Source organism: Rhinatrema bivittatum, chromosome 7 (assembly GCF_901001135.1).
Source record: "Rhinatrema bivittatum chromosome 7, aRhiBiv1.1, whole genome shotgun sequence".
Lineage (NCBI taxonomy): Eukaryota > Metazoa > Chordata > Amphibia > Gymnophiona > Rhinatrematidae > Rhinatrema > Rhinatrema bivittatum.
The window spans coordinates 129,121,979-129,132,759 of record NC_042621.1 but is presented as its reverse complement, the minus strand read 5'-3'; positions in this window follow the sequence as shown (position 1 = coordinate 129,132,759).

Genomic DNA, 10,781 nt, shown 5'->3' with positions numbered 1-10,781 from the left:
TACAAACCTTCAGATACCTGAAAGGTTTTAATGATGCCAAACTTCAAACTTTTTCCATTGGAAAGAGCAGAATTAGGGGTCACAAAATGAAACTCCAAGAGGGATGACTCAGAACCGACATCAGGAAATATTTCTTCACAGAAAGGGTGGTGGATGCCTGGAATACCCTTCCAGAGGAGATGGTGAACACAAAAAAGGTCAAAGAAATCAAAGGGCCATGGGATAAACATTGTGGCTGTTACGAATGGGCTCCGGTCAGGAGTCGTGAACACCACCCAGAAGGGTGGCTCCAGGTGGAGAGAGACAGGAATGGCTAGAAACAGTGTCTGGGTCCAGGCTGGGTCAGGGCAGGCGGCAAGTAGCAGTGTCTGGGTCCAGGCTGGGTCAGGGCAGGCGGCAAGTAGCAGTGTCAGGGCAGGCGGCAAGTAGCAGTGTCTGGGTCCAGGCTGGGTCAGGGCAGGCGGCAATTAGCAGTGTCTGGGTCCAGGCTGGGTCAGGGCAGGCGGCAGATAGCAGTGTCTGGGTTCAGGCTGGGTCAGGGCAAGGCAGGTCAGAAGGCCCGTAGGCCACACACACACAGAAGGCCCGTAGGCCACACACAGTAAGCAGGGCAAGGCAGGTCAGAAGGCCCGTAGGCCACACACACACAGAAGGCCCGTAGGCCACACACCGTAAGCAGGGCAAGGCAGGTCAGAAGGCCCATAGGCCACACACACACAGAAGGCCCGTAGGCCACACACAGTACAAGGTAGCAGGCCCAAAGGTACACCCAGAGCAAGGCAAGGTAGAAGGCCCGAAGACCGCGCAAGGCAAGGCAAGGAATGAATAAGGCCCGAAGGCCGCGCAAGGCAAGGAATGAATAAGGCCCGAAGGCTGCGCAAGGCAAGGAATAAGGCCCGAAGGCCACGCAAGGCAAGGCAAGGAATAAGGCCCGAAGGCCACGCAAGGCAAGGTCCTGGGACCAAACGCACAGCAAGCAGGGAAGGAAGGCTAGAGCAGGGAGCCCAGGCGAGCTCGATGCCGAAGCACCGAGGGAACTGTCAGGCAGGGTTATAAGGGACAGCCCAGAACATAGAGTGGACAGGGGAGATGGACTGGGCCTGTGAGGAGAGCCAGCACTAGAGGGACCCCTGGTGGTGAGGCGGTTGCACTGCAGCCATAGCCGTAACAGTGGCTCTCTAAAGGCTGGAGGACGGAAATGAAGAAAGGTGCATGGTGATAACCTGCTTGGCGGTTTGTTTTGGCTTTTGTTTTTTATAAATATATTAATTGCCTCACACTAAAAGCCAAGACGATATATAAATAATTTTACATACACAATAATAACAACCCATAAATAATAAATTCAACATCTGCAATAAATCTGTAAGAGAAAACAAATTATTTTAAAAGGCCTGTGACAAAAAGGTCTTAATTGATCAAATCATCTATATCAAATACTTTTAAGAAAGTAGTCAAAATCTTCTAAAAGGCCTGTTGCGCTTACTACCCTTAACAGTATGCATGGGGATAACTACCCTTAACCAAAAAGTCTTGATGCTTTTCATGCATCTGCACCATCGCTCTCCGCTTTGATGGCAGCAGGAGGGGAATTGGATTCAGAAGACGACCAACTTTTACAATATGGAGTCCTGATATGCAGACATAAGGGAAAAAGCACAGGACTGCTTCTAAGGCCAAGACCAAAAGAAAAGCATGTTAAGCAGCACTGTCTTGAATTTTCATGCGGGCTCCTCACCCAGGAAAAAGATGGCTATGTTAATATATAAGACTTGGGGGGAAACTTGCACGGAGCAGTAGCTACTACTCTCAACAGAAATATGGGGGTAACCTGCATGGAGCGGCAGTTAATACCATAAGAAATTTGCTGTGCAGGCTGGATGGACCATTTGGCTCTTTCTGCTATCAGTACTATATATATATCTATATCTATATATCTATATATATATATATATATATATATATATATATCTATATATATATATATATGAATGGCTGTGAGAAGAAAGAATCTTGGTGGCGGAAAGAGGTGAGGTGAGAGAAGATAATGAGCTGTAGAGACAGCCAGTAGATAGAAAGAGATATACACGTGGAGGAAAAATAACATGATAAAAAATTAGGAAGACCAGAAATATGCTGTAAAAGAAGAGAGTAATGAGGAGGCACACATGAAACAGTGCCAAGAGCCAGCAGAGAGAGAGATGCAAAGGTTGGGAAATTGTTTATTTGAACCTTTGAACATTTCTGTGCTAGCTGGGCAGGGTCAAGGGTAGGGGGGCAGTTGGTATCTTCCAGTACTGCAGCCACCAGGGTAAATAAAGTTATTTTATTGGAAGCATGGGGAGGGGGAGGAGGTTGTGATAGCACGCAATACATTAGGCTCGAAATCTCTCTTAAAAATTGTTCTGCATTGGCAGCTCCAATATTGAGAGACTGTGGTCAGGGCTTTAATTGGGGGGGGGGGGGGGGGGGATGGAGGTGAATATCATTCAACTTGTTCACAAGAATTAAAAAAAAAAAAAAAAAATTTCCCCTCTTCTATCCTCAGGATATAGCATTTATCTTTCGGATTTCCAAATCGAGGGTGGGAAGCATCGTATGCACTTGTGACCCTGGAGCTGGGGTGATAATGGCTGCTGAGCCACCAGGGCTCAGGACGTGTGGGTGGTTAATGTTTTATGTGGACTCTGCAAGAATGGGACTGGCTCTGGCCTGGAGTCCGAGCCTGGTGGGGAGGCAGGAGAAGTTCATAGGGAAAAAACCACCATTTTCTGTCTGAGCTCAGGGAGTACAGTTTTCCAAGCCTGTGGAGGAGGGAGAATCTCAAATCGAGAGGTGAGCTTGGCAATGAAGGGGAGCTTAACAAGCTGAGGAGGGATGAGTAGTGGGGATCAGTGAAGAAATGGGTAAACCAAGCCTGCAAAGGAGGGAAGTGGAGGGTGGGAAGAGAACAGAGAAGGACAGGTCGGTGGGAAATGGGGAGCAGGATAAGGAGAGGTAGGGAGTGGAACAGCAAGAAGGAAATTAAACCCACTGCACCAACTATAAAATGCAAAGTATGCCCATGCAGGAGGGGCAGAATTAGGATTGCAGAGGAAGTAAAGTGGGAAGGACGAAGGAGATTAGAATGAGAGAGGGTGGTGGAGGGACTAGAGCCGGAGGGAGGAGACTGGCCACATACTGTAAGTCCTCTCCATGCTCACATTACCTGCCCCTCTCTGGACATTAAATGCCGGGCTGGTCAGTCACACTGGCAACCTACTGTGTTCTGTTTGTTGCTGGTGGAGGAGACTGTAATTTGCGTTCAGCACCCCCAGTCATTTTCAAACCTTGACTCCTGTGCCTTTGGATTTCCAAAGGGCTGTAAATACAAAGGGGCTAGGGGCCAGGTAGACTGCCTGTGCAAGGGCTACTTCCAGCTGTCTCTTCCAATGGCCAAGTGAAGCACTGGCTACAAAAAAAAAAAGAATTTGTTGCCTGCAGATTTAAGTTTACTTTCTTGCACAAAATATTTTAAAGAGAATGTTAAAAACTTACCTTTTTCGGTTGGCATTCCCTGAATGAGTTGCTGTTGTCGTCTGATCTCAATTCTGTGTTTTAATGTGTTTTGTTTTACGAGTTTATTGAATGTTGTGATTGCTTACTGTTAACAGGAACACCACACGATCTCTTAATGTGTTGTGGATGGACCTTTGTAAATCGCTTAGAGTGCGTCACCAGGCGACTAATAAATAAGTAGTAAAAGAAGCCCTTGTGGTCAGAACATATCCCTCCCTCTTTAAAGATGAATTGTATTTTGAACTGGGGCAATGAGACATCCGCTCTGTGCTTAAACCCTGGCAGTAAGCTGTTTTGGGCAGGCACATGCGTGATCTCGAGTTGCATGGTGTACAGAGATGAAGCTGCATGAATAACAAATAGGGTTTTGAAGATTTCTCAAGAAGTCGGGGTTTCGGTGATGATGGAATGGAAATAACCTTTCAGGAAGAAGGGAGGGAGAAGAACTGCCTCGCTTTTGAACACGGATCCTGTTTGCATCCTCCTAAGGATGCACTGGGCTCCCTTGAGCCTGTGCCTTTCTCTTGCCATGGCCCCTGCTTTCTCCCTGTCTGTCTCTCACCTTGGCAGTTGCTTGTGCCCCTGTTTCACATTTCATAGGCAGAGTGGTGATGGATTAAATGGAAACGGACCCCGTAATTATTGATGGCGTTTTCGTCTTCTCTCTTATTTGAGCCTGCAGTTTCCTGCTGCTTCTTTGCGCCTTGTTTTCAATCCCACCCCCACGTAATTCTGGTGAACCAAAACAGCAATAGTCCCCGGCGGGGCCCGCTGCCTCTTCTGGACTCCTAAGTTTGGTCACAAGGCCTGCAGTCCTTTTTTTTTTTTTGTCTGATAATCTCCATCCTCCCTGACCCTCCAGGTTCGGGTCCCGCATTGCCCCAGAGCCACCTGGCCGGCCCGAATCAGTCAGCACCCATGAAAGGAAATTGGTTTCCGTCACCTGTGGGTTCAAAAAGTTCAGATTTGATTTAATCTTCTTTCAACCTTGGGGACGGATCGGGCAGATTTGGACGGCTAGCGCCCCCTCTGTCGGAGCGCCGGGAGGGAAGATGGCAGCCTGCTGACCCGAGGAAAGGTGGAGCAAGGTCTTGGCTTGAGGTTTCTTAGACGTGCGGATTTCCCCCTTGACGACGCCGTCTGGCGTTATGGCAGTCGGGGGCTGGAAGTGCGCCCTCTGCACTGAATGTGCTGCCAGCATGGCTGCGGTGATGCGGAAACGCCGCTGTCTTAGCCGTGCGGCGTTTCCCCCCAGTATTATATCACAGCAGTAAGTGATTAGTTTTGGTGTTCCAGCCCCTTTGCAATATTATGACTGCAGTGTGGCTTACTTTGCTCGGCTACTGCTAACCGTGACCGGTTTGTTTGTTTTTTTTCAGGCACAGTAGCAGCAATTAAACGTTTCCCACAAGTTAGTTTGTGCTAACTTCCAGCAGAGCTCTGCCCGTAAAGCTGCTGCCTCCCTGCTCAGCCTGTGGCCACTTTTGACGGAACGCAGCTTCGCGTTTTTCACCATTTTCGGACTCCTGTTGGAAAGCCGACGGTGGGGGCACACCTGCCACGTAGCAGTCCAAGTCCCCTACCGGGCTTGCTTGATACATTTGGAGCAATCGCAAAGTCTCAGGTATAGATAAGCTCAAAGCGTTAAATACCCAGATCGTCAAGGAAAGTATCTTGAAGGCCAATGCAGTAATCTGTGCCTTAAAAAAAAACACAAAAAAAAACCCTATGCGCTGGTTTTCGGCAGACATTATTAACGCCCAGATTATTATTTAATTCCTGAAGCAGTAAACTATTGAAATGCAAATACATAGAGAGTTAAAAAAAACAAAAACCTGTTGGGTAAAATGTGTGGTTGGTACAGGCCAAACACAAATTTTAACTTGGGAATGGGGGAAGAGGCATCCCTGGATAGGCCATAAATGACCGTAGCTGCCCTCACTTACCTGAATAAGTCTATTCATCATTTGCGGACTTTTTATTTTTTTAACCTTTTTAAAAAACCTTTATTGACATTTTATAACTTTGAAACATTCCCCCCCCCCCCCCCTTTTTTTTTAGGGGTTTTAAGTTCCAGCGCAGTAGTTCTGGAAACTTAAGTTTCCAGAGCTAAAAAAAGGTGGGAGGGCCAGATGCAGACTCTCTTTGCATCGGGGAATATTGCTTAATGCCCCAAGTAGCATGGGATTTCCATGCGAGGGGGCTAAACAGTACTGCCATTTAGAAATTTGCGCAAAAATACTTGCTGCATCAGCAGTAAGCTCTAGGCATAGAAAATGCACGTAGAAGTGCAGTCAGAAAGCTGTGTTTTGCTGTATGCACCTTTCTGCATTGGTCTGTTAGAGGCTGACACAATGGGGTAGATTTTAAGAAAGTGCGCCTTCGCGTACTTTTGTTGGCGCACCAGGCGCAAACAAAAGTACGCTTGATTTTAGTAGATACGCGCGTATCAGCTAAAATCCAGGATCGGCGCGCGCAAGGCTGCCGATGTCGTGTAGCCAGCGCGCGCCGAGCCGCGCAGCCTGCCGCTGTTCCCTCCAAGGCCGCTCCGATTTCGGAGCGGCCTTGGAGGGAACTCGCTTTCGCCCTCCCCTCACCTTCCCCTCTCTTCCTCTATCTAACCCACCCCCCCGGCCCTATCTAGACCCCCTCCTACCTTTGTCGGGGGATTTACGCCTCCCGGAGGGAGAAGTAAATCCCCCGCGCGCCAGCGGGCCGCTAGCGCGCAGAGACGCGACCTGGGGGTGGTTCCGGAGGGTGCGGCCACGCCCCTGGGCCGAAACCACGCCCCCGGGCCCGCCCCCAAAACGTCGCGTCCCGCCCCCCTCGAAAAACCCCGGGACTTACGCGAGTCCCGGGGCTCTGCGCGCGCCGGTGCACCTACGGAACATAGGCGCACCGGCGCGCAAGGCCCTGCTCGCGTAAATCCGGGCGGATTTACATGAGCAGGGCTTTTAAAATCCGCCCCAATAAGCACATTTTACTCGCCATTGTGCACAAACTCTACTGCCAATGCAGCAAGGATTTCTGCGCACAAAAAAAATTTGTGCTCAATGGGGCCGATGCAATAAATGTGCGCAGAAAGCCGGCGCTGAACAGTCAGCGCCCGCTTTCTTAACTCGCCCCCAGGTGCCCTCTTGGGGGCGCCATGCAATATTTAAATTAGGGGGGTCGTGTTAGCAAGGAGGTGCTAGGGTCGCTTGCGCGTGCCTCCTTGCTAACGAGAACCCGATCTGCGTCAGCCGTCCGCCGGTTAGGGAAACCAACGCCGAGTTTAATGGCATCGGATATGCTAAACGCTGCATAGCCAGGGAGTTCAGGAAACTGACGCTTGTCAGTTGAGCGTCCGTTTCCTGCACCAGACTGCTGGTGCTTTTTTTTTTTTTTTTTAACTTTATTTAGTTTTGTTTTTGCTCCTACTTAATATCGCAACGATATTTAAGTTATTTTCTGCTTTTCTGTACTAGTTTTAAGAGTGGTCAGCTATTAACGCCTGCTGCAGGCAGGCGTTAATTTCTAATCACTAAATGTCTGTCCTAGACGCACTTTTTTTTTTTTTTTTGCATGGGGAGTGAATGCCTAATAGCTTCATTCACACTCTATTGCATCGGCCCCAATGTGTGATTGTGCCCTCGCATAGAAATTCCATGCTAATGAAGTCATTAGCTATTCCAGCCCCCCCCCCATGATAAGTCTTGGATAACTGCGCAGAGCAGCAGTTTATTATCCTTCAGAAAAACATGGGGGTAAACTGCATGGAGCGGCAGTTATTACCATAAGAAGCTTGCAGGGCAGGCTGGATGGACCATTTGGTCCTTTTCTGCTACTGTTACTGTGTAAAGCAGAAAGGTGTGCTAGCTTAGCTCCTGTTTTCTTAGTGCTGGAAACTTAACTCCTAGTCTGAGGTGGCATACGTTTTCCAGGGTTAATGTTAGTTTATAGGCAGAAGCTGGATTTGCTTTGCTGGGACCTGTAGTAGGTATTTTAAGTGCAGAAAACATGCTTTAAGGTGAATTTTAAGAGAGCTGCGCGTGCGCAAATAGCACATATGTGCAGAAGTGCTATTTTATAAACCTCGTGTGCACGTGCAGGTATTAGTGCATGAATAAATGTGCTCGTATGTTTAAAAAAAAAAGAGGGGCATTCCTGGGCAGGGCTAACATTTACGCGCATAAATCACTATTTTATAACCAGTGAAAGCGGCGCTGTGACCGGTGTATATTTACACCTGCTACCTATCAGGTACAAGTCAGAAAAAACCTCTTTTTATAGCCAAATACTGAAAGGGTGAAGTAGGAGGAGTTTAGGCTGAAGAACCAGGGGGATCTGGATGACCTAGAGAGAGACTGGGCAAACTGGTGGACTAACTGGTAAAACGTAATTTCCCTCACCCAAGCATATTACAGAATTTTGCAAATTTACGTGGTATAAAAGCAGCAAGCACTAAGGAAAATACGCAAATTATATTTCCTCGTGTAAATGATTAAAATTAGGAGCCCAAACACACACGCATAGCAGATGTCCAGCACTTTTCCGGATAAATCTTAAAAAGTGCTATACAACCTGCAAAGTCTTACTTATCCACCTATGTAGCTCTTACTTATCTGGCTATCTTAGCTGGATAAGACTACATTTCTATGGGTATATTTAAAATACATGCCGGGTATTTTTTGATATACAAACATTGTTGGGTAGACTTGCATATATTTTATATATGTGCACGCATGACATAAAATATATATGACTGCGTGTGCGTATTTGGCTGTGCTCGCACATGTTTTCATCAATTTTGCCCTCCAAGGAATTCACTGATCTATCTAGTTTTTCTACCTTAGTCTGCAAAATCACATTGTTATTTAAAGCATCTTGTACAGTGGTTGCCATTGAAATTATCATAGTCCCAATTTCCTGTAAAGTAAACTTCTTTGTATGATAAGTGGTAAATCAGTCAATGTTCTTACTTGATATTCTCCGCTTCCTTTCTCCATTGGAGCTTTCCCGGGTTCATCATGTTGCAATAAAGTCACACCATTTTTGTTCCCTGGAGCCCTGTCTTCCAGGGCTCTCCGAGAAGCAAGATATCCCCTCTGCTCCTCTCTGGGAACCGAGTGATGTAAAATCCATTCTTAATTTGGGGTCTTCAAGCAGAAGATCTCCCTCTCTCCTCCCGGATGGGGGCTCTGGTTTTGCTGGGGCACCAGGGCTTAAAGATGTTTCATATGTCTGGAGGATCATCCCCTGCTCCTGGTTTAATCCTCCTGCGACATCACTTCCTGGTGTTGTTGATGGGGTCCTTGCAAAGCAGTCCTCAAGTCGTGGCTGATTCACAATAACGTTTGGAATAGAGGAAAATTCTCTCAATCTAGCCTTCCTCTTTGTGTCTGGCATCACAAAGAGGATAGAACAGCCAGTCAACAGTTTAGAAACAATTCTAAGGTAATATATCTCTAAAAAAAGACTCCTTTGCACTCTCGACAGCAATATTTTCTTTTATTCTCCTCCAAAAGTCTCATGGCAGCTGTCTATTAAATAGGAATCTCTATCCACTCTAATCCGGGTAAAGCTGCGTGCGCCGCTATAGACGCCGGTTTCATGGGCGCCTCCTTCGGCTCCTCCCTCTGACGTCAGTGCTGGCGGCAAAGTTCAAAAGTGAAGAGAGGAAAATTTAAAGAGCTCACCGTGGGGCGAATCTCTCCAACAGGAAATGACAGCTGCGCTCGCACATGTTTTAAAGTTATCCTCCCTGTACACAAAAGCATGTTTTCCATACATTTATAAATATGGTTTAAGCACACAAAAATGCTTTCTGTGCTGAAAATAATTTTTGTGTATTATCATAGTTTATGCACAGAAAACACGATTTACGCACATAAGCCATGTTCCCTGAACGTACCCGGATCAGTCCAGATTCCTGGGTTTTGCCTCCCCACCAGCAGATGGAGACAGATGTTCTGACTGACCCTGTCCCATACCCTGAGGCTGCACCTACAGTCTGTCAGTATTTCTCTGTCTCCAGCAGATGGTGGAGGTGCAAAATCCTACAGTCTGTAGTTAGAAAAAAAAAAAGAAGAGACAAAGTGTTCAGATTAGCATAGGGATAGCCTAGTTGGGGTTTTTCTTTGGTCTTAGTCCCTTTTGTCTTTAAAAAAAAAAAAATATATTTTTTTTTTATATCCAGTGAGGAGAAGTTTCACTTCAGCCTCCCAGGGGGTTGGCAGGTCTCACGGGGGCCATCCCCCCCTGGAATTTGAGGCGGTGGCTGCTAGGGGTTGAGGGACCCCATTGCCCTAATTATCACCAGCCTCGGGGGTGATACCGGGGAGCCCAGCTCACTCATCCCAGGAGGACAGGATCCGAGCCTTCTGTGTCAGGTTTGACAAAAAAAAAAAAAAAAAGGTAGCGGGGCTTGTCTGCCGGGCAGACTCTCCGCTCACTCCGCCAATCTTTCATCGCAGGCTGTTTTTCCCCCGCGTTGCCGGTTTCCCGACGCGAGTTACCTTTTTCTTTTAAGCTGACTGGTACCCCGGAGTTTGCCTCTCATGCCGTGAATGCGGCGATGCGCGTCACAGGACAGACTCTGCTCGGCCTGTCTCCCCCGGGGGGGGGGGGAGGGCTCTTCGGGAGACACCGGGGGCATCTTTTCAAAGTCGCACAAGGAGCCCGGGAGACTGTGACTTGTTTCTCAAGATCCGTGCCTGCTGAGAGTGGGAACGGACGCTATTTTGTCAGCATTTCGCGCGGCGGCGCAAACCACAGAGGGTGATGGGAATTCCCCTCCTCCATTATCCCCGCAGAAGACAGCCTCCGGGGGAGGTGGACCGTTTTGGGGGGGGGGGGGGGCTGCCGCTGCCGACAGAGAAGGACCCCAAGGGGACTTCAGACTCCTCCTCTTCCTCTTTTTTTTTCATCTGACTTCGTTATGCTGCTGCATGAGGCGTTTAAGTCTCGAAGATCAGCAAAACGGCAGGCGGGGAGTTCCACAATTCACCTTTTGGACAAATCATACGTCCGGGCCCCTAAAAGGCCCAAACCTCTGGAAGGGGAAGGGGGCCAGAAGGCTAAGCGCCCCCTTCGGACTGCTTTGTCCCACCTGGTGGAGGACTCCTCCTCTGGGGGTTCTGACCTGGAGGGGCAGGAGTTTAGGAGTAAACCCCCTCCGGGGGTGGATCCTGATGATGACCAGGTCCCCTTTACTGGTCGAGGACCTCATGGGGTGGACGGGG